The following is a 20,596-nucleotide window of genomic DNA, read 5'->3' as shown; positions in this document are numbered from 1 at the left end:
TAATCCAGCAACTTGAGGAGAAATGCGCTCCTTCACACCCTTCTGGACACACAGGCCCACAGTGGAAGCTGGTCGCCTGGGCAGCTGAGGCGGTGTGGCTTGGCGGCCGGAGGGGAGTCCTGAGCAGAGCCCACAAAAGAACGCGGCTCTTTGCCAAAGGAGGTTTTATTTTGCAGTTTCCAAAAGGTAACAGAACCCTTCCAACCTTTTTTTTCCCCCTTTCAGGCTCAGGATTTAAACATAGGACGCTGAATGGCCAGAATCCTGGCCCACCCCTGAGTGCCCGGCTGCCCTGCCTGCAGGCTTGTAACCTGAACTTTCCACTTCTCAAATCCCAGTTCTGTAGCCAGCAGAAACTCTGGGCCACAGAATTCTGAGAATCATTGCACTTGTCAGCCACTAAGTCACATGCCCCTCAGCCTGGTTCCTTCGAGCAGGGAAACAGTCCTTCTGTTAGGACCCATAAATGTCACTGTCACATAGGAATTGGCATTCCTCACGATACCACCCAGGGCTCACCATAATCACCCAGAAACACACCGTGAGGCCTGTCGTGATTAATCAACTTTCAGGATCCCTAGGGTCTCCAGATACAATGACTAGTAGCAAATTCATACTTCAGGTTATCCCATTTAACTTCACGAAGGAACTGACCCCAGGAGGAGAATTTAGTTGAATCAGGGTAGCGGCTCGTGTTTAGAGTCACGCGGCCACGGACACATGGTCGTGATGCCCGAACAGCACCACCACTGCTTCCAGCCCACCTCCAGGGATGGCTCGGGTGTCGCTGTTTGACAGACGAGAAGTCAGAGCTTGCTGTGCAGTGTCCAGGGGAACAGCGCGTTCAGGGCAAGAGGGCAGTGTGGACCCGAGCCCCAGATTCGCACTTCCTCACGGCCTTCGGTGGCTGCCTTCATGTCCAGAGCTACCAGCAGCACACAGGCATCCACGGAATGGATGTTTTTGAGCACATATCTAATGAATAGGGTATCCTGTGCCCAGGGCAAGGCCGTAAATAGATATCTGCAGTGGAATGCTGGGGTGGACAAATACAGCGGGCGGCTTGTGCTCAGCAGCAAGACGCCCCCGCCGAGCCCGGCCGGGCTGTTAGCCACTCTGTTTGCAAGCTTTTTTTAGGTTTGGTGGCATGATAGTACAAAGAGCCTTGTGTTACGTCTCAACACCACTATTTATACCCTGTGACCCATTAAGCACTGATCCCTTGGTTGGGGTTCTCCTAACATCTCAAGAGGAGGAAAAAGGGAGGGAAAAAATAGCCTGACTGGAAGAGAAAAAAAAAAAAAAAGTAGTTCTCACTTACAATACTTGAGTCAAGAATTTGGAAACAGGACCCCAGCCAAATCCTTCAGAGCCCTGGTATCAAATGTTGTTATTTTTGGGTAGGTTGAAAATAAGGCTGGCTGAGGAGTGGACAAGGTGCCCCGGCAGCAGGGGCAGGAAGTGGGAGGGGCGCAGGGTTCTGTCAGGGGAGGGTCCGCTCTGAGCAGGGCAGGGCGCCAGCTGCTGGACAGCCAGCTGGGCCTCCTGGCCTCCTGCTGGGGAGCTTGCCCTCCCTTGCTCAGCCTCCCCCATGGGCGGTGTGAGATGTCACCATTTCCCTCCAGATTCCCCCAAGGCAACTTGGCCCTGTCCCCAGCTCCCCTGGGCAAAGGATCCTGGGGTGTCTGACCCTCCTCCCTGCTGATCTTTTATCTGAATAGACAGTGTTTTCCTGGATGGTGAAGCTCTTCTCCCTTTTTGGGAAAGATGCCCACAGGAGATATTTTTACGCTCTGCCTGCTGTAGGTGAAAGGGAATCCTGGCCGAAGGCATCACCGCCGGCAACTGGCTCCTCTGGCCCCACAGACTTGTCCACGTCAGAGCTGATGTGGGAACACGGCTCACTTGCCCTGTGCCTCTGGTCTCCCGTCCAGCTCCGTCTGTCACCGCACACACACTCACACACGCCCCGGCTCAGAGGCCAGGTGGTACCCACTGAGTTGCAGACTTTAACTGTTTGAAGATCATTCTAGTGGAGCATGGGGGATAAGATAAGTTAGCAAATAAACTTGCCTGAGGATCACAGGCGTGAGAAGCAGGAAGCCTGAGCTGTATTCCGGTGTTATTCACGTATCCTCAGTTACTCCACATGAAGAATCTTTAAAACATTACGTTTAGACTCAATTCCTCTTTGCAAAAAGAGAAAAGAATCAATGTCTAACTGCTTATGAACCCTGAAAAATGTAAGATTGTTTATTCTTGGCTCATGTTTCAGGTTCCTCTGCGCCAAGACTGCTTCTAACTGACCCACCACACAGGCCTCGGTGCGCCCTCTGACCCTCCCATAAGGATCCCGCCAGTCTATAATCCAGCCAAACGCCAACTGTGGGCCTCTGGGAAGGACAGGCTCACGCACCGCTGGAGCCCAGCCTGCCTTCAGATGCCTCGCCTACCCTTCTTGCTGCCTTTTGAAGGGTGTGTTCTGAGCCCTGCAAGGTCCTGAAGAACCCACGTTCACCTCAGTGCCGCCCAGGTGAGCCCCAACCCTGGCTGCCATGTGCATGGTGTGGGCCGCGTGGTGCCCCAGCTTCACCATCCTGTCTGAAGAAACCGAGTGCATGAGGAGCAGCGGCAGCCTGAGGGAAGGAGGGGACAATTCTCCAGTAGCCTTGTGTGCTGAAGACCAGAGCAGGGGGCTGAAGCACGGGCAGGCTCCCCAAGGCATCCGTTCCGCTGTGGGGCTTGGGCAGGCCTTAATCTGTGACAGGGCAGGAGAGCGGGAGTTGGCAGAGGGATGCAGACAGCAGCAGGGACAGCTAGCAGCCAGAAAAGAAGGGAAGTCACGTCACCTGGGTAGAAGATAAAAGACCTGGGGAGAGGTGGCCAGGAAAGCAGCCAGCTGAAATCGCAGGCGTTCTCCTGAGCCTAGTTGGGGCATCTTCTGAGGCCGTGGTTTTTAGTAGCAGGGAGCATCTAGGTTGCTATGTCCAAAGAGAAATAAGGAAGAGCGCGGCCCTCGTGCTCCCAGGTGACCTAGGCCGTGACCACGTCGCCGGATCCCTACTCCTCACAGTGAGTCCGTTCATGTTGTCGTTTTCCAACTGCAAATCCTCCAAAATGTGTCAGTGTAGATAAAAGTTCCTTTTCTGTCAGGAACTTAACTTTCACCAGATTAGGCTGGTATGTGTGGCAAGCAGAGTCACCTGGGCCTGAAGGACCATGTGCTACGCGCCCCCACCAGAATCCTTTCATCTCACTTCTGTTGGAAGACATGGCTCTTTCCATCTGCCTCCCGGGATTTCCAGTATTGCCGTGAGTCTCCATTCTCCTGCACAGAATGACCAAACACTTCCCCAAATGTTCTAGAAAAGGCATGATGGTGCTTAAGATGAATTGATACGAATTTAATCTGAGGCAATGTTGAGCAAGCAATACTCTTTTCTGCCTCCATGATGTAAAGTTTGGGCCTCGCTGGGTTTCATCGCAGCATGTGGGGTCATGATCATAATGCAGATTCAGGAATAGCCAGGTTTTTAGGGATCAGCGTGGCATGTGGCCCTGTACGATTGATTAGCTATCAGTACAAGTTTCAGGAGATTTGTCTCCTTGCCCTGGATATTTTCTCCCCAAGGCCAGTTTTTTTCAGTAGTGCTCTTAGGAATTCTGTCCTGAACTTGTCTCTTGACTGTTTCTTAGTGGTCTGCATATTGTTCAGTAAAGAGTGGAACTCAAGATGCAAGATGCTGGTATCTTATAGATTATCCCTTCATGGACGACAGGATTCCCCCCTAGAATATCCTTGAACCCATTCTGCACACACCCCTGAAATACAAAGGTTTTGTGCTGTTGGTACATGCGATTTCCATGGAAATCTAAGTCTACATCCATGCCTCTTCACCTCTTCCTGTGAACAACTTTTTAATGTCTCTACCCTGAGCCACAGGAAGTCAGAGGGCGAAGGAAGGAGAGAGCACAGGTCCTCTGCTTGTCCAGGAGACTGCCCTGGACTGAGCCTGGAGATGTGGTGTCTCCGGGGATTCAACATCTTACCACCAACTCCTAGTCTGGAGACACCTGCCTCTTCTTGGTGCCAGTGAGATCTGGGATGGCCCTTGGGAGGTACGTAGCCTCACTCCAAGATCCCTTTGGTTCCACAAGCATCCTTTCTGAAACGTGCATTGTTTCAAATTTCATTTATCAAGGTCAAGAAAGGGCTGGCCCTAGCAAAAATGAGATTTCCAACTTCAAAAAAGGAAAACAGAAAATAAAAACGTGGTGCCATTCCTAAGAACCCCTTTCTCCTTCTGCAGTATTAGAGGGCAGAGATGGAAGTTAATGGTATCCCGCCTCTGGGCTCATGGCCGGTGCCAGTGCCCTTGAAGGACTCCCTGAGTGGCAGCATTTGGTTTTCTGAGCCTCCAATGAGGAAGACCAGGAGGGCAGCCCATCCGAATGTGTTTTCTCAGGCAAGCTCAGCCACCGCAGCTCTGCTCCAACTGCTCCTCTGCAGAAGCGAACATCCACTTCCTCTTCCCCCCACCTTCCCACCGAGAGCCTCCTCCACAAAACCTCCCAGGCAGGGACAGGGGCAGGCAGGGGACTTTCCACTCTCCCAGGCAATCACTGTCCTCGTGACCGAGCCCGTGAATCCTGTGATAGTCACATATATTTCCGGGGTGATAGTTGTAAAATAAGCTAAAATTGCTCATAAAAACCAAATAATAATGCCAACCCTGAATCTGATCACGACTGTGCTCAGAGGGAATTAGGCTTGTCCTGTAGAACCCTGTAGACCCGTGAGTGCGTCTGCATCTTGCCCGTCACTGTGCCTCGGATCCTCTGGGGAAACTGTTAAAATCTCCATCCTGAGCAAGCACGTCCAGCGGGGCCTGACGGTCTGCCTTCCCGGGCTTCCAGGCTGGGCAATGCCTTTGCTGCTGGCCCCAGGATCCCCCTTTCGGTGGGAAGGCGAGGGCCCGCTCCTCAAGGGCGAGGGCCGTGTCTGATTTGACCTTTGATCCTCAGTGCCTGGCACCCAGCACATGGCAAGGGGAGGAAGGAAGGAAAGGAAGGGAGATGAGAAGAGTGAGATCACACATTTCCTGTTGGGTCAGCCTTTCCTGCTCTGGATGTTGACTGCATGTGAAACCAGGCGGGCATAGGTGAAGACAGGTGCCACCAGGTGGGTGGCTTCGTCCCAGCGGTTCACCCATGTCCTGTGGGCCTCCAGGCTTGCTTCCAACGAGGCAGAGCCTGAGAGTGCCAGATTCCCCAGGTCGTGCCACAGGCCCTGGGCACTGAGGAAGGAGGAGCTCGGATCATGTGCTGTGTTTGTCTCCAGCTCAGTGGCCTCCGCTGTGGGCTCTGAATCCCCGGGAGCGTCTGATTGTCAGCCTTTCCTTTAGAGTGACAGAGCTTTTCTGTTTACAGAGTTGGTGTGAAAGCCTGGAGACCCTGGGATCTTTTCATTTCTGCTCCTCCTAATTGATAAGACAAGGCGAAAATGCTTGATCCGTGCAATGCATCTTGCCAAGAGCAGGCAGGCAGATTAGAGGAGGACACCTCTGGCCAGGGGAGCTTTCTCCTTAAAACATGCACGGAACCTGGAGGGGGGCAGGGGGACAGGGTCTTTATGCAAAAGGTTAGGTGGTATTCCTGATCACAAATAAACGAACAAATAATGTTTGTCCATTATGAAATTAGCCTAATCCAAAATGATTTTTTAAAATAGGAAAAAAAAAAACTAAAGGAGGAAAAAATCACTCTACTGTATTAATATCCACCATGTCAAATGTAAGCACTAAGAGCATTTAGTTGAATTTTGTCTGTATCTTTTTGTATGTCTTTTTCATGTGTATGCTAATTTTTACACAATTTTGATATGTCACATAGGCCATTTTGTATGATATTTTAAGACATTAACATTTTGTCTGTCACATGTGTTTCCCAGGCTAAAAAACCTTCATGACCTTCACAATCTTGTTTTCCCTGCCTGCGTGGTTGTCCCTTTGATGGCTACACCCAAGTGTACTAGCTTGGTTACTGATGCAGTTAAATGTGTCAGGCCTGAGTTGGTTTGAGCATAAAATTGTGCTCCAGACTTAGGAGGGGCCTATTTGCCCATAGATAGAGCGTCACCTTATCTAACCACCTTAAAGTCCATAAGGGATTTGTTACGGACCCACATTTATTATGTGGACCTGGGTGTTTTTAGGGAGATATGTAACAGGCACAGGACAGAAGCGTTCCCCAAGTGGCCTCTGGGAAGACATTGGGATGGACAGGGTAAGCCTTCTCAGCCCCTGCCACGGAGAGAGGAGGGGTGTGGGGTCCGGAGGTTGGGGGGCACTCCTCAGTCACATCTGACTGTGACCTGTGACTTTGCCTCCTGGTGTCCCAGACACCACATGGAGACCAGGAGCCTCCAGGACTGTGGTGGGGACTGAGTGCACAGGGAAGGCTCTGCTGCGTGAACTCCCGGGACCTGCCAGGGCGTGGCCAGGGACTGCCACCTGTCCTGGGGGCTGTGATGAGGCAGGAGCAGGTATGTCACAGTTGCAAGCCCAGCCAACAGACTGCACAATAAAACACGTTCCCCACCTTCCATCCCGACAAAGATTCCTTCTTAACACAAAATGGGAGATGTGCGAGAGAGCGCACTAGCAGCGTAAGATAGGCCGAGGACGGGCAAACTCTGGAGCAGGAGTTGAGCCCGAGGGTGCTGTTCAGCGGGCCAGTTTGAAGAAGCAGCGTGAAAGAGCACATACGCATTCCTCAGTGACCACTAGCTGTCAGTCAAACTCATTTTCTTACCTTTGCTTTGTAAATCACTAACGAAGCTCTTTTAATAAAACTATACAATCTGTGTTCCATTGACAGCAACAATCTAACAGATTAGAAACAAATGTAATTATATTAAAATACATAATATGCGGGTGTATTTTCATCCATATGTAAGTCCATGTTAACATAAGAGACTAAAATCTAATCAGATTATGTTTATCAATTTTTTTCCAAATTATTCAAATGTACCATTGTAACTAAAATATAAATTAATTAGTATTCATCAAAAATTGAAAATAAACATCTGAATTTTTAATTTTTAAAAAGAGTTAGCTATATTTTATTGCATATCTTTATAAAAATAAAACTATTTGTAGGTTTAAAAAGCCATATAGTCACTAATGTAAAGAACTGGTTTTATATCTCTCTGATATTGTATCTGGAACTGCATTTACATATAAAGAAAAACGTGAGGTCTGTGCTATTGCACAACGGACCTTTTGCTGTGGGCCACACTGTGTGATAGTTTGAACTCTGGAATTCTGAGTTGGGAGCTGAAGAGAAACAAGAAGGCGGGCTCTTGGCCCTGTTGGGAAGTAATGCACTCTGTCCCTGCTCCCTGGGAGGAGGGCCCTAGCCAGGTGATGAGCTCGCTCTTCTCCTGCCTCAGCACTTCTGCTGCCAAGTCCCCTCCACACCCCCAAGTTGTGTTTCCTTCGGTCAACAGCAGCCTGCAGGCTCTTGTCGGTATTGGACACACTTACCTGTCGAGGGCAGGATGCAAGGACAGGCCTGAGCAGCACCAGCCCCAAGAACGGAGGGTTAGGATGGCAGGTTGCCATGTCTGCTTGGACCTCTGGGCCTCACGGGCTGGATGCCCCCAGTAACCTTAACCAGAGGCACGTGTGTGTGCGTTTGCATGTGCGTGGTACGTGTGTGTCAAGTCCTTTAGAGTATGAAGGGTAGATCAGAGCCTTTCTTGCCCATGCATAAAGCCGACTCTGCAGGACATCATGGACAAATGCGTATTGGGGTGCAAACTCTTCTTATAAACCCATCCTCGTTCTCCCTTGTGGACCTGGAATCTGCTGCGGAGTGTTCGTCAATACCTTGTTGGAATATTACAACATACACATTTTGGTTTTCGTCCCTGGCTTACAACTCCCTCCTCAAGACAGGCCTCAGAAACTGGAATTTCACTTCTCCAAGGCAGCCTAGAAAGTAAAAATGTACTCTAATTTTCTGCACCTTAGAGCTACAGGCCCTGAAGAAATCCTTTGAGCTGTTGTGTCTGGTAGGGGCCCTGCCCCACACCTACCGGGAGGAAAGCTCACAAATCCAGGCCTGCTTTGATGGCTTCTCCACCTGTCCAGCAGCAACGTCCTTTCTGTCCAATCTTGTTTCTGCACACTCTCCGTAGAATGCTTCCATCATTCTGTGCAATGAAATCTCCCAAAATATCCAAATGACAGGGTTCTCAGAGTTTTGGGGCAGCTGACCACAGGAGTTTCCTGGAGAGGGCTCAGAGAGGGCCTGGAAGCTCTGCCCTCTTCCCCTGTGTCTGCGCTGGATGTCTCTTCAACTGTATTCTGTATCACATCCTTTGTAACAAATCAGTGAAGAGCATGGTTTCCCTGATCTCCGTGAGCTACTTGAGCAAAGTATGGAAGCTGAGGTGGAGGTCGTGGGAAGCCTGGTCAGAAGCATGGGTAAAGCAGCCCAGGCTTGGAATGGGCATCTGGGGCAGGCAGTCCTGGGGACAGAACCCTCAAACTGTGGGATCTGAGGCTGTCTCCATGTAGAGAGCATCAGAACTGGGCTGGATTGGAAGATGTCCAGTGGTGTCCACTGGAGGACTGACTCCTTCAGGTGGGGAGAAAGCCCACAGGTTGGGGTCACGGAAGGGAGCTGTCACGAGAGCACAGAGTCAGGAAGGGGCTCTGAGTTTTTCCTGCTGACTTATTCACCTTGGGAGGCTTGACTTTTAAACACCAGGCCTGCGCCATTTTGACATCAATGTGTTATGGAAAGTAGGAGAGCGAGGCCAAGTCCAGCTTTTGACAGCCAGCCCTGCAACAGGACTGCCTATCAGGAGAGAATCCTCACAACACAGCGGAGGGCAAAGGCCCAGAGGAGGAGAAAGGGGTCCAGTTGCAGCTCAGAGCCCCCTGTGTTCTTTAGGAATTGCTTTGAATCTCCCCCCTTTTTCATTATCTCTGGGGCTAACCAAACTTTGCTTCCTACAGGAAGCTTCCAGCCATTTGTCAGGGGAATGAGACTCCAAGGAAATAAGGGGAAAGTATGTTTGAATGCGAGACAGTTATTTTTGTAGCCTGTGCAGTGATGTAATGATATCACTGTCTGCAGAGTGGGGCCTCTGAGTCCTGGACAGAGGGTGGGGCTACAGCCTACGCTGCTGGGCAGAGAGGGCAGAGCTGAGCCCTCAGCTTGGCCCACAGTAGGGTTATGACAGGGCCTTGGATAATGCACCAGTCTTGAATTCTTTCCATAAAAGTCACCTTTTCTCCAAAAGTTGTTAATGTACTTATCCCTATTATTTATCGTGGAGTTCTCGATAGCTTGCATTGTCTTTATTTTTTGTAGTACCAGGGATTAAAGCCAGGGCCCCAGGCTGGCCTCAGATTTGAGCTCCTCAGCCTCAGGATGAACAGGCCAGGATTAACAGGCGTGTGTCAACGCACTCTGCTGCACATTTTTAAAGGGACTCTCTCTACACCAGGGTTTAGCCCATTATTTGAATGTTATGATTTCAAAGTTGTAACTTTTATCCTTGTTGGGGTAAGGCAATGACCTTATTTTAGGTCTAACTTTTTGTTGTTGTTGTTGTTATGTTTAATTTGTGAACTGACAATTTATAGTTGCAAAAGTTCTGTACTTTAGTCAGATTTTCACTGCTATGGCTGAAAGACATGAGGGAGAAGTCTATTTGGGGCTCCTGGTTTCAGAGGTCTTAGTCCATGGATGACTGACACCATTGGGCCAGGAATGAGACACAACATCATGGTGAAAGAGTGTGATGGAGGAAAGCATCTGGGGCCACGGCACCAGAGAGAGCTCTGCTCAACAAGGACAAAAATATATACCCCAAAGGCACATCTCCAGTGACCCCCCTCCTCCAGCCACCCCCTGCCTGCCTGCGGTCACCACCCAGTTCATCCCTGTCAGGGGATTAAGGCACTGACGAGATCAAGGCTCTGACAACCCAGGCGGTTCACCCCTAAACCTTCTGGCACTGTCACTCACGGGCTTAGGGGACACCTTGCACCCAACCCCTAACAGTCTGCCTTAGGTTTCCAGCCCTCCTGTTCCGAGGCATGGTTTAGGGCAGGGTCTTCAATGTAGGGTGTGTTGCTTTGTTTGATGATGAAATAACTACTTCCTGTAACACCAATATATCTTTATTTCAAGAATATCAAGACCAGTAGGAAGGCAGGGTGAAGGCAGGGTGAATCTGGGGCACCACCAAGGGTGACAAGCCACTGTGGCACTTCTCTCTTGATCCTGTGGCCTGCTGACACTGGCAGGGCCTCTGCTCCAGAGCTGCTGAAGATCTGGAGGGACGAGGCCCTTGTGCACAGGCTTCTGCCACAGAGGGGAGCAGAGAAGTGGTTGGAGAGGTGCAGCCCCACCCAGGTTAGCTCTCTCCTTGGATCCAGAAGTACTTCCTGATGACATGTCCGAGGAGAAGCCAATGGGCGGGTCACAAGGCCAGAAAGTGCTGTGGAGGCTGAGGACAGCCCCCCTCCCCAGGGCCACCACCTTGGGTGGGGCTTGGTGTGCAAGGGTGAGGCCATGGGCTTTCCAGAGGCCCGTGGGGAGCACGGAGGGCAGGTGTGGGGCAGGAGGATTTTGATGAGAGCTCCCGGAGTTCCGGCAGCCACGTGTATGGCTGATGCACATCAGAGGGGGAGATGAACAGGCCTGTCAAAAACTGTCATGGTGTCCGGGCCTGGAAGGAGTGAGGGTCTGCGCCGAAGCCGGCCCTGGTTTTTGTGGAGGGAGGCAGGTGGCCAAGAGCCCTGACAGTCCACTCCTGCTCGTGTCTGCTGGCTGCCAGCTGCGTGTCCAAGCCCTTCAACACGCCTGTTGCCACGTGAAGATGGTCAGCAGGACCTCTGTCCCAGGCTGTCACTTGTAGGCATCGAGGAGCAGTAGGATGGTGGTATCCGGGTAGGTGGGGCCTGGAAACACTGTCCTGGGGTGCAGGTGGGTCTCCACGCAGGACAACAAAGAAGGAAAGGAGGCATTGCCGGTGGCCGTGCCACAGACAGGCTTGCGGGGAAACAGAAATTGTAGACAAAGCCTGAACCCACACCCCGCCCGAGGCCCTGGGGGTGCTTGGTTAACTTGTGGATTAGGCTGGAGTCCTGGGACTCAGAGTAGGGTTGCAGTGTGGGATGGCTACCGTTTGCCATGAGTGCTCTGGGACCACGCCTGCTGGGAGTAGAGGAGCAGGGCAGGAAGGCAGGGGCAGTCCCCACCCAGTCCCAGGGGCAGCTCTGGAGTGCTGGGCCCTCGGGAGTTGGCCCTGGTTGGGGCTAGTGGGCTGGGCCTTCTCACCCCACATGGACACGTCTTTTGATGTGGCTGCTCCAGGGCAACCTGGTTGGTGGCTCCTGAGAAGGTCCCAGCTGTGAGCACACAGCAGCTGGCCCTCCTGACCTCAGAGGGGGTGCCGCCCCCCTTGGTAGGAGAGACCCAAGGGTGCCACCATGGTGACCGCATTATCTGGGAATCTTCTTTGCCTCTCTGAAGCTCTTGGGGAGAGTCCAGTGGGGGATGCATTACCTCGAGCTCAGAACTCATCAAGAGAGCAGGGTGGAGCTGCGGTTGAGGACCACAGGGCCTGGGGGCGGGGCAGCCCAGGGAGAGGTACGCAGGGCTGTGGTAAGGACAATAAGTCCAAATGGCAGCTAGGTCCTCATCTTGCCACTTACTAGCAGAGTGACCTTGGGCAAATGACTTGTCTCTCTGTCCCCCAGTTTCTTCATTCATCAAGTTAGGGACAAAGACAGCACCTCCTTCATGCCGTTGGCAAAACTGAACGTGATAGTGCGCCTGGGCACTGGGCGCAGCCCACAGGAGGGCTTGGAGGGTGGAGGATCGGCTGCTGGATCACTGATGTTCTAGCCAATAACTAGAACAAAGATTTTGCGGAGCTTGGAGGGCGGCCTGAGGTGACTTTGGGGGCCTGAGTCCTGATCCAAAGGTCCCAGAGCTAAGGCAGCGAGACCGAATGCAGGGGGAGAGCTGGTGTGTGCAAGATGGGGAGTCCTAGCACTCAAGCAGGGTCTCTCCCCGCTTGGCTTTTCTGCGTTCTTGACTGTGCGACATGGCCAGCGCCGCCTATTTCAAAGCCTAGAGAGAGCGCAGGTCTGCTCTCTTCTTCATTCCACCACGTTCCTTCTGCTATCTTTGATCGCAAGCCTCTCCTTCCCACGGGCTTGCCTTACACTGAGTTCCAAGTCCGGGCTTTGCCGCCTGCACCTGTGTGGCCTTGTGCAAGTTACTCACCTCTCTGACCACCGTGTCCTCATCTCTCAATCAAATGAATGATACCTTATCTCCCCTGTTGTGAGATTCAGATGAGAGGTGATACTGGGAAGTAGTTTGCAAGCTGCTAAAACCCAGGACAGCTGTCACTCCTGTTAGGATTGTTCTGCCAGAAGCTTTCATTTTGGGGATCTGAAGGTCGTGGAGAGGACAGCCCCTGGGTAATGACCAAGAGAGAAGGGGGGTGTTGTGAAGATGATCTTTGCCATGGCTTCCCTACCTGCGGGAGCAGGGTCCCTTCCCTGCATATGTCAACGGACTTTGAGATCTAGAGGGGAATCCACTAGGACTCCTTCTGTCCAGGTACTCATGACACATTTCTTTAGTGATGTGGACCGAATCCTATTTCCAGGCAGAAGACTGGCACAGGCCCCTCACATTCTGCCCCAGGTCTAGATCCTAGATATTGCTCTTCTGGGAACGCAGGCTCCTAGGGTGGATGTCATCCGAATTACTGCTCGCTGGGTGTGGCAGCAACCTTTGACCAGACACCTCACCTCTGGGGCGGGGACACCCAGGTGTGACACTCACTGCTTACATTTAACTTCCTATTACATTGAAGTCAGAGGGGGGGTCTTGGGATGAGCAGCAATGTTAACTTTAAATGGATTTTAATTTCTTAATCTGTCTTTTATGAGAAAGATCTTTTTCTTTTGGTCTGGTTTCATAAAATCTCTTTCTGCTCATGTTCAGAAAGTTTGAAATACTTTCTTTTTTCTTTTAAAGCTGAAATCCAACTACAATTGATTTCTAGGTACTGGGTAGGGTAGGGTAGGGATCCAAGAGCTTCTCCCCCGACACGCAGCGAGGACATTTCCCAGGTGTAAGAACTGTGAATGTGCTGAGAGGCAGAAGCGGCTGACGGGTGTATTCCACAGCAGGGGAGGACAGGAAGAGGCCAGTCCCCCAGGCTTCCCGAGACGCCGTCCTTCAATGGAGGAGGAGCCATGGCGTCCCCCTGCGCCCCTGTTTCTCTTGGCCTGTGTCACTGGGTTTCACTCAGGTTTTGGGTTGACCGGAGGAGTCCATGAGCCACGCCAGGTGGCGGGGGGTATGGTGGTGACTACGGCCATGGCCACCATGCCTTTCTGTGTTCATTTCCTTGAAAGAGCCTGTTGAGCATCTAGAACTGGCGCACACGCGGCTGGAGGGAGGCACACCCCGGGGCTTGCCATTCGAACAGGAACACACTAGCACAGTGCCGTGTCGTGACACGTGGGGACCTCTACGTTCATTAGATCATCCGAGTCAATCGAGCTCTCGCAGGCGTGGTCCCTTCCATACATCTAGTTGAGAGTCACAGGAGCGCAGGGACATACCCCTGGTACCCATGATAACGTGGCTCGTTAGCACAAAATCCAAACTGGAAACGAGACTTTTCTTTTAGTCCAGTATTCTTCCAACTATGTTATCTGCCAACATACTTTAGATTTTCCAGTAGCTTCACTTGTATGATTAAATCTCTGCCTCTGTCCATTTATCGATCAATCTCTACCTGTCCATCCATCAATGTATCTGTTTGCTGATCCACCCGTGGCCTGCACATCCACACATCTCTGCATCCGTTTGACTCAGCGCCTCCCATCTGCGTGGGTGGGGTGGGAAGTGGCGAGGATTGCGAAAGTCTGAGGCTACCTGAGTTCGGCCAGGTCCCAGGCTCATGCCCAGCCAGTTGCCTCATCAGGCCAGTTGCCTCCTGGGTTGCAAATCGGTTTCCACCTCTGTGAAATGAGGGTTCAGAGCATGTTTTTCCAAGTGCCATCTGGGTCTCAAAGGTTTCCTCTGACTCGGTTTCTCAATGCGTCCCCTCCCTCAGTCTGTGTCACTCACAGATGGGTAACTTACTTCACCTATGTGTGCCTATTGTCCACAGCCAACTCTCAGGCTCCTTCCCTGTGCTACTTGTTAGGCTTCTTTGACTGAAGTCCAGAAAAGCACAAGTCAAACTTGCTCATGCAAGCAGGAGGCTCTTGGCACGTGTGGCTGAAGGGACCGGGTGGATCTCAGCTGGTGCAGGCGCTGCAGAACCAGGGCCTCTGTGTGGGGCTAGGGAGTCTAGGTGGCCACAGCTCGTTCTCCACCCGGATTTTATTTCTGACTTTCGGTTTCTCTCACCTGAAGACCTCCCTCCCCTCTCCTGTAGAAAGGCCCTGTCCACACCATGGGAAATATGGGCTCTGGCAGCCCCACTGGGCAGCTCCAGGAGAAAAGTTCTCTCCTGCGGTGTGGACAACGACGCACCATCCTCCACTGGAACCAGTCTCTTTCGCTGGGGGTTGGATGATTCTGGGCAAGGTCCCTTTAATGCACAGCACAAGAGGAACCCTGAAGCAGGAAGGTTAGCTCTCCCCACAGGAGGATGCTGAACTACAGCAACAGAAACTCTCCTTACCGGCTCTGGGAAATAGCAAAGGTCCTCACAGGCAGGAAAATCAACCTGGAAAAGTGAAGGCAGAGTGAAGATCGGGCTGGTGGCCTTGCAAGTGGTTTTCCTGGGTGAATTCCAGCTTTCTGCTGTCACCTATAGGACCTGGGGCACCTGATAAAACCTCTGCAAGCCTCAGTTATTTCATCTGGAAAGTGGGGAGAGCAACACTTCATGTGTCAAGAAGTCACTCTGAGGAGCACACTGAGGGAACATGCCACATGCAGAATACGGGAGATAAGAGCCCCGGTCACCGCTACCGCCAGTGTCCCTGTTCAGACCGTTCGGCAGGCGCAGGATTCACAACTGTCTGCACCAAGCAGCACCTTCTCATACTGCTCCCAACTCCACGGCGTGACGTGGGCAGCAGAGCACCAGGAGGTGACAGATGAAGCAGACGTGGAAGCCAGCGAGCAGGCTCCTGGTGGGTGATTCTGGAAACTGTCGTGAGTCAAGTGTCCCACGGCCCCTCCTTGATTTCACTTTGTAAGTACCTATCACTGCCCCTGTGTTACGCAAGAGGAAACTAAGGCCTGGTGTGAGTAGATTGCCTGCAAGGTCTCCCAGCTGGACCGTGGTGGGACCAGGCTTCAGGGGCCTTGCTGGGGTGTGACAGAGCAGCAGGTTCTCCTAGTTGTCTGGGTAAACAGGCCGGGGTCTCTGTCTCCTGGCCTGTTAGGCTCCCAGCTGGCACTTAGTCCTTTCAAAGATGAATAGGTGAGCTACGGGTGACGATCCATGGAGGAGAAAGCAGAAGAATGGAGAGCAGGCTCTACCACATCGTCCCTGAATCCGGCATTGTGTAGATAAACTTCCCCTGGCTGATCACCGCCCCACTTCTACGCAGAGAATCTTGGGGTTGATTTTTGTTGCAAAGGAAGAGTGCACTGGGCTCTACCCAAGGCCTTTCCATTCTCCATTTGTACAGTCCAGGAATTTCAGAATCCTCGGGTGTGTTAGGTCATCCCTGGACCTGTTTCTTCACGGCCTAGCCCCACGGCTGGCTCCGCATTTCGATTGGGTGTATCATTCGTACCTGCAGCAGAGCCGTGACTCAGCCTGTTGAGTAACCCCTTCCCCCCAACGACATGTGGACAGTGTTTCTTTGCTGTGGCAGGTTTCCTGCCCTGAGGCTGATAAACAAGGCGACCCAGTCAGGAAACCAACGCAGATTCCCTCCTTCTGAGTCAGGGTGGGAGGTCTGCCAACCCAGACCTGGAGGACAGGATCTCACACCTTGCTCAATCCTCTGCGGAAGTTGTTTCTCACCCTCAGTCCCATCCCTTCCTCACCCAGAAGAAAAGATGGTGTCACCACACAGATATTCTCACCTGAGAGATGAATCAGGGTAGGGGGCGGCGAGATCTTTCAGGCCACACTTACCAAAACGGAGAAGGCTGGGGACGTCCACTGGTGTAAAGCTGAACGCTTCCTTCTGCAGAGCTCGCTCTGCCGGGTGTTGGTCAGGTGGGGCTGCACATTAGGAGTCTGGCCTCACTGCAGCCGGGAGGCAGACGGCCCGGCTCATGGAGGCCTCGTGGAATAGCAGGGGGTCCTTTCCCAAGCCCCCCTTTCCTCATCTGGAAGGGTGTGAGCTTTGAAGGGGATGCGTGTGAAGCCACCTGATCCCCGCACCTGCAGAGAGGTGACCTTTCCCTTTGAATAGCACAGGGCCTTCCCTCTATCCTGGCTTCTGCCTTCATTGTCCCAAATGACAAAGTGGAAATAATTCCACTTGCTTCTCGATCATGTTTTCAAATGCTTTAAGTAGTGAAAGCACACGTGACTACAACTTTCCTGGAAGTAGTTTAGTATTATCTATCAAAAGTTGCAAATATGTGTCATTATATCTTTTTTAACACGATTGTACCCTAGCAATTTAAGAAATTAGTCAGGTAGTATTCATGAGTATGTTAATCACAGCCTTGTTTATACTGTTGAAATCACGAGCAGTCTATGCTCTCCCCACAACAGGAGACCAGGTAAATGCTGATACATCTGTATGGAGGAAGAGCAGCTTTTGTGGCCACTAAAAATCACTTCTGTCAAACACCAGTGGTCAGTGTTTGTCCTGGGTCGCTACCTGAAAGATGCAAATAACAGTAAGGAGACATCAGGGTATTTTTCATAAATAAGAAGCACACATTTACACATGGAAAACACGGGCAGGCAGAGGCAGCCGTGTGTGAAATATTGGAACCCAAGGGATTTTGTTGTCTTTTTTGTGTTTTTCTGTGTTTTACAAGTTTTCTTCATTTCTTTAATTTGAAAAAAGAAAAAAATAGCTGGGCTTGGTGCACATGCCTGTAATCCCAGTGGCTCAGGAGGCTGAGACAGGAGGATCTCAAGTTCAAAGTCAGCCTCAGCAACAGCAAGGTGCTAAGCAACTCGGTGAGACCCTGTCTCTAAATAAAATAGAAAAAGGGGCTAGGGATGAGGCTCAATGGTTAAGTGCTCCTGAGTTCAATCCCTGGAACCAAAAAGCAAAAACAAAAACAAAAAAACCCAGAAAACAAAGAAACAAAACAAAAACAAACCCCAAACTTTAAAATATGCTGTTAAACAAGTCTGCTTTTCAAATAAGCACTATAGTTAGTCCATGCTCTTACTTTGTAGAATCACTTACATAAAAATTTATAGACTTACACGTAGAAACAAGACTGGGAGGAAATACCTCAAACTCTCCATGATAGTATCAGGCGGGCAGTTGATGGATGAATGCATTGTTGCATTTGAGACATTTCTGTATTTTCAAAATCCCTACCAACTGCAGGTGTGGCTTCTGTAAAGAGGAAAATGCTACTAACTAAGGGTTGAATAACTGTTATTTGTCAATAGTGGTATTTTCTTGATACCCTCTATGAGCTGATTGGTTTTTCTTCACTCGGTTTAGTTTACCTTGCAAGTAAACACTCTGGCTCAAAGGAAGCCCCTGCTCTCAGTCTCCTGGTGTGTTTTCAACAACACTTACCTTTGTTCTTCCTGAAATCGTTCAGGTGCATTCAGGGAGTCCCGAGATGCCCAAGAGAACAGCTTGAGAAGGCCCGAGCACGCCGGGAGGCCTCCCTGGGTCACGAGCAGAGTAAACCACGTGCTCGCTTTAACTCAGACTCCTTTTCCTCCCAGCCTCACCCACAGGATGCTCACCTGTCTTGACTGAGGCTTGTGGGTGGCTGATTTTGGAGCAAGAGTATCTTGAGGTCACATCTGAAGTACCAATTTCTACATCTGGGTAGACAGCACATGTTTACTGACCGGAGTGATATTCCCAAGATCAAAACTGGACTCCAAGAAAAAAAAAATCATTGATATTCTGTATAGGAAAAAAGAAATCAAATAGAGCTGCAGGTCTGTTGTTAAGCTGACCATAAGGCAAACCAGGAGCCCAGACGCGTCCTCTCTGAGCAGCGATTCTGGGCACACCCCACCCTCTGACCTCATGCTGGGTCTTGTCCCGGACATGGAGTGGACAGATGAATGGAGGACTTTCATTGACAAATAAGAACAATGTTTACACTTTCATAGAATAAATACCATCACAGATGAGAAAATGAAAAAGAAAGAAAGAAAAAAGCCAACAAACTATCTCATTTGTTGGTACCATGAGCAACTGGGTCACACAGGCCAGAAAGCAGAGTAATCCTGGACTCTTCTCCCACTTCAACCCCACCTCCATCTCCAAACCACTGTCAGGTGTCTTTAGACCTTCGCACCTCCGGTTGCCTCCTGGTGCTGGACTAGGTGCTCACAGCCTCTGGACCACCCTTCGTGCCCCATGCAGGGCGCCTCTGCCCAGCTCCCAGTGAGTATCTGTGGAACACACACCAAGCTACTGCATTTCCTCTTAGATTCTTCCCTTTCTGGGACAAAACCTGACCTCCTTTGATGTGGTGTGTGGGGACCTCAGGGACTTAGCCATTGCTCTTCTCACTAGTCATGTCTACCTCTCCCACATCCCTTCTCAAACGTCAACAGCACCCAGTTATCCTGTAGCTCCCTGTACCCAGCAAGGCTGGGTCCATAATGACAGGGCGCAGAGCAAAATGAAATTACAGAGGCCTTGTTCAAAACACACATCTTAAGATAGCATTATTAAGAGTTTCAAAATGCAGCCACAGAGCACCAGGCCAACTCCCGGCTGGGTAGGACTGGGCACAGCTGCGGAGACGGCCCTGCCTCAGTTTCCTTGCTCCTGTGGGGCTGTGCCTGTGATGTCCAGCCCTTCTCCTTCACCTTCAAGATTCACTCCCTCAGGTATTGGTACTTCCTGGGTGATGGTGACTTCCTGTGGGTCCCAGCTAGCCTACCCCAGTTTCAGGTTTGATTCTCAGTCCCACCTACGCTCCTTGCTGTGACTCCCTAGCCTGCCCAGTCACCTTCCTGTTCCTTTCAGGGTTAACACATCTCTGCAAGACCTTGATGGCTGGCACTGCTGGCACAGGCCCCCGGTGGTGACCCTCAGAGCTGGCACTTTCTGGATGGAGCTGCCAGCTGGTGTGTGACAGATCCTTGCCTTCCATTATTCTGAACCCCGAAGGGAGACTCCAAGCATGTGCCTTGGCTTCCTCAGGAGTTCTAGAAGGGAGGAGAGACGAGCTTCTCCACAGCTGTGTGCATGAGAGGGCATCTCATTTTCTCTGCAGCTGAGAGCCCTGTAGCGTCCAGGCAGGCTGCAGGCCAAAGAGGCTGCAAACAGCACCGCGAGGCCAGCGGATCATGTGGCAATTGTCTGGGAGCCGGTTGTCTGGTGGTCTGCATATGGTGCTTAAGTGAGCAGCTGTCTCTTGGGTCATGAGGTCACTGGGGTCGTTTATACAGCTAGTGCTCAGCCATGCACAGCGCCTGGCTGTTCCCCGGAGCCTTCCTCAATCATGGCCGTCACCACCCAGGGTCAGCAGTTTAGGTTCGCTGAGGGCTCGATGCACGCCTACCACCATGGGCCAGGCTCAGAGCAGAGACATGGCGTCCTGTTCCATGCTACGGGATCTGCAAGTTGTAGTTATTAGCTCCATTCGTGGATGGGTAACAGAGTTGTGGGCAGCCCCGTCCCAGGTCACACAGATGTGAGGGTTCACACGGGGCACCAGCCTGTAGCCACAGGAATCTCACAGTCCACTCTCTTTCCATGGGACTGGACCACAGACCCCTCCCCTTTCGCAGCCTTCCCAACTAGCAGATGGGCCTCCATTCTCTGCCTCCTACCGCCCTCCCTTAGCTGTCCGTTAGCCTTTCTTTCTGTCTACCTGTGGTATCCGGATTCAGCAGGCCTTTGTCTTCAGTTCCTGCACAGAGCTTCTAAATCCCTGGGATTTCCCAAGTGATAGGGGAGTCTTTTGTTATTCCAAAGAAGCCCCTTTGGACCAGAGTTTAAGCTCCTGAGATGACTGGAGAGAAAGAGGGTGCCAGAGAAACTGAGGAAGTGATTAGCAGGTTGGAACTTTCAGTCCCAACCCCCACCCTCCCTACCTCCAGGGAGCAGAGGGAGGCTGGGGACTGCGGTCCATCACCAGCCTGCCTGATGAGACCTCTGTAAAAACCCTAAACGGTGCTTGGGGAGATTCAGGCTGAAGAACACACCCCCTGCGGGGAGGGCGGTGCAGCCCGACTCCATCTGGGCCGAGGCCTCTGCCCCGGCCCTGAGGACATCTTCTTCTGGCAGCGCGTTCACACCCAAACGTGCCATGCCAATTATCAAATCAGTTTGCCGTCAGCTGGGCAGAACTGTGGGCGGCATGGGTCTTGTCGTTCAGGCTGCTGTAACACAGTGGCTTAGACCAGGCGGTTCATAAACAACAGAAAGGTACGGGTCACTGC

The 20,596-nt window shown here is 51.5% G+C and overlaps 1 long non-coding RNA gene across 1 annotated transcript; it reads left to right on the top strand.

Moving 5' to 3' along the window:
- The first annotated feature begins 1,797 nt into the window (after positions 1-1,797).
- On the top strand, positions 1,798-7,012 carry LOC306641878. Its single transcript, XR_013758332.1, has 3 exons — positions 1,798-2,533; positions 2,961-3,072; positions 5,431-7,012. It is a non-coding gene; the product is annotated as an uncharacterized lncRNA (long non-coding RNA).
- The last annotated feature ends 13,584 nt before the right edge of the window (positions 7,013-20,596 follow it).

The sequence above is a fragment of the Sciurus vulgaris genome (genome assembly GCF_902686455.1).
Source record: "Sciurus vulgaris genome assembly, chromosome: 12".
Classification (NCBI taxonomy): Eukaryota; Metazoa; Chordata; class Mammalia; order Rodentia; family Sciuridae; genus Sciurus; species Sciurus vulgaris.
This window is presented reverse-complemented; position numbering and strand designations above follow the sequence as displayed.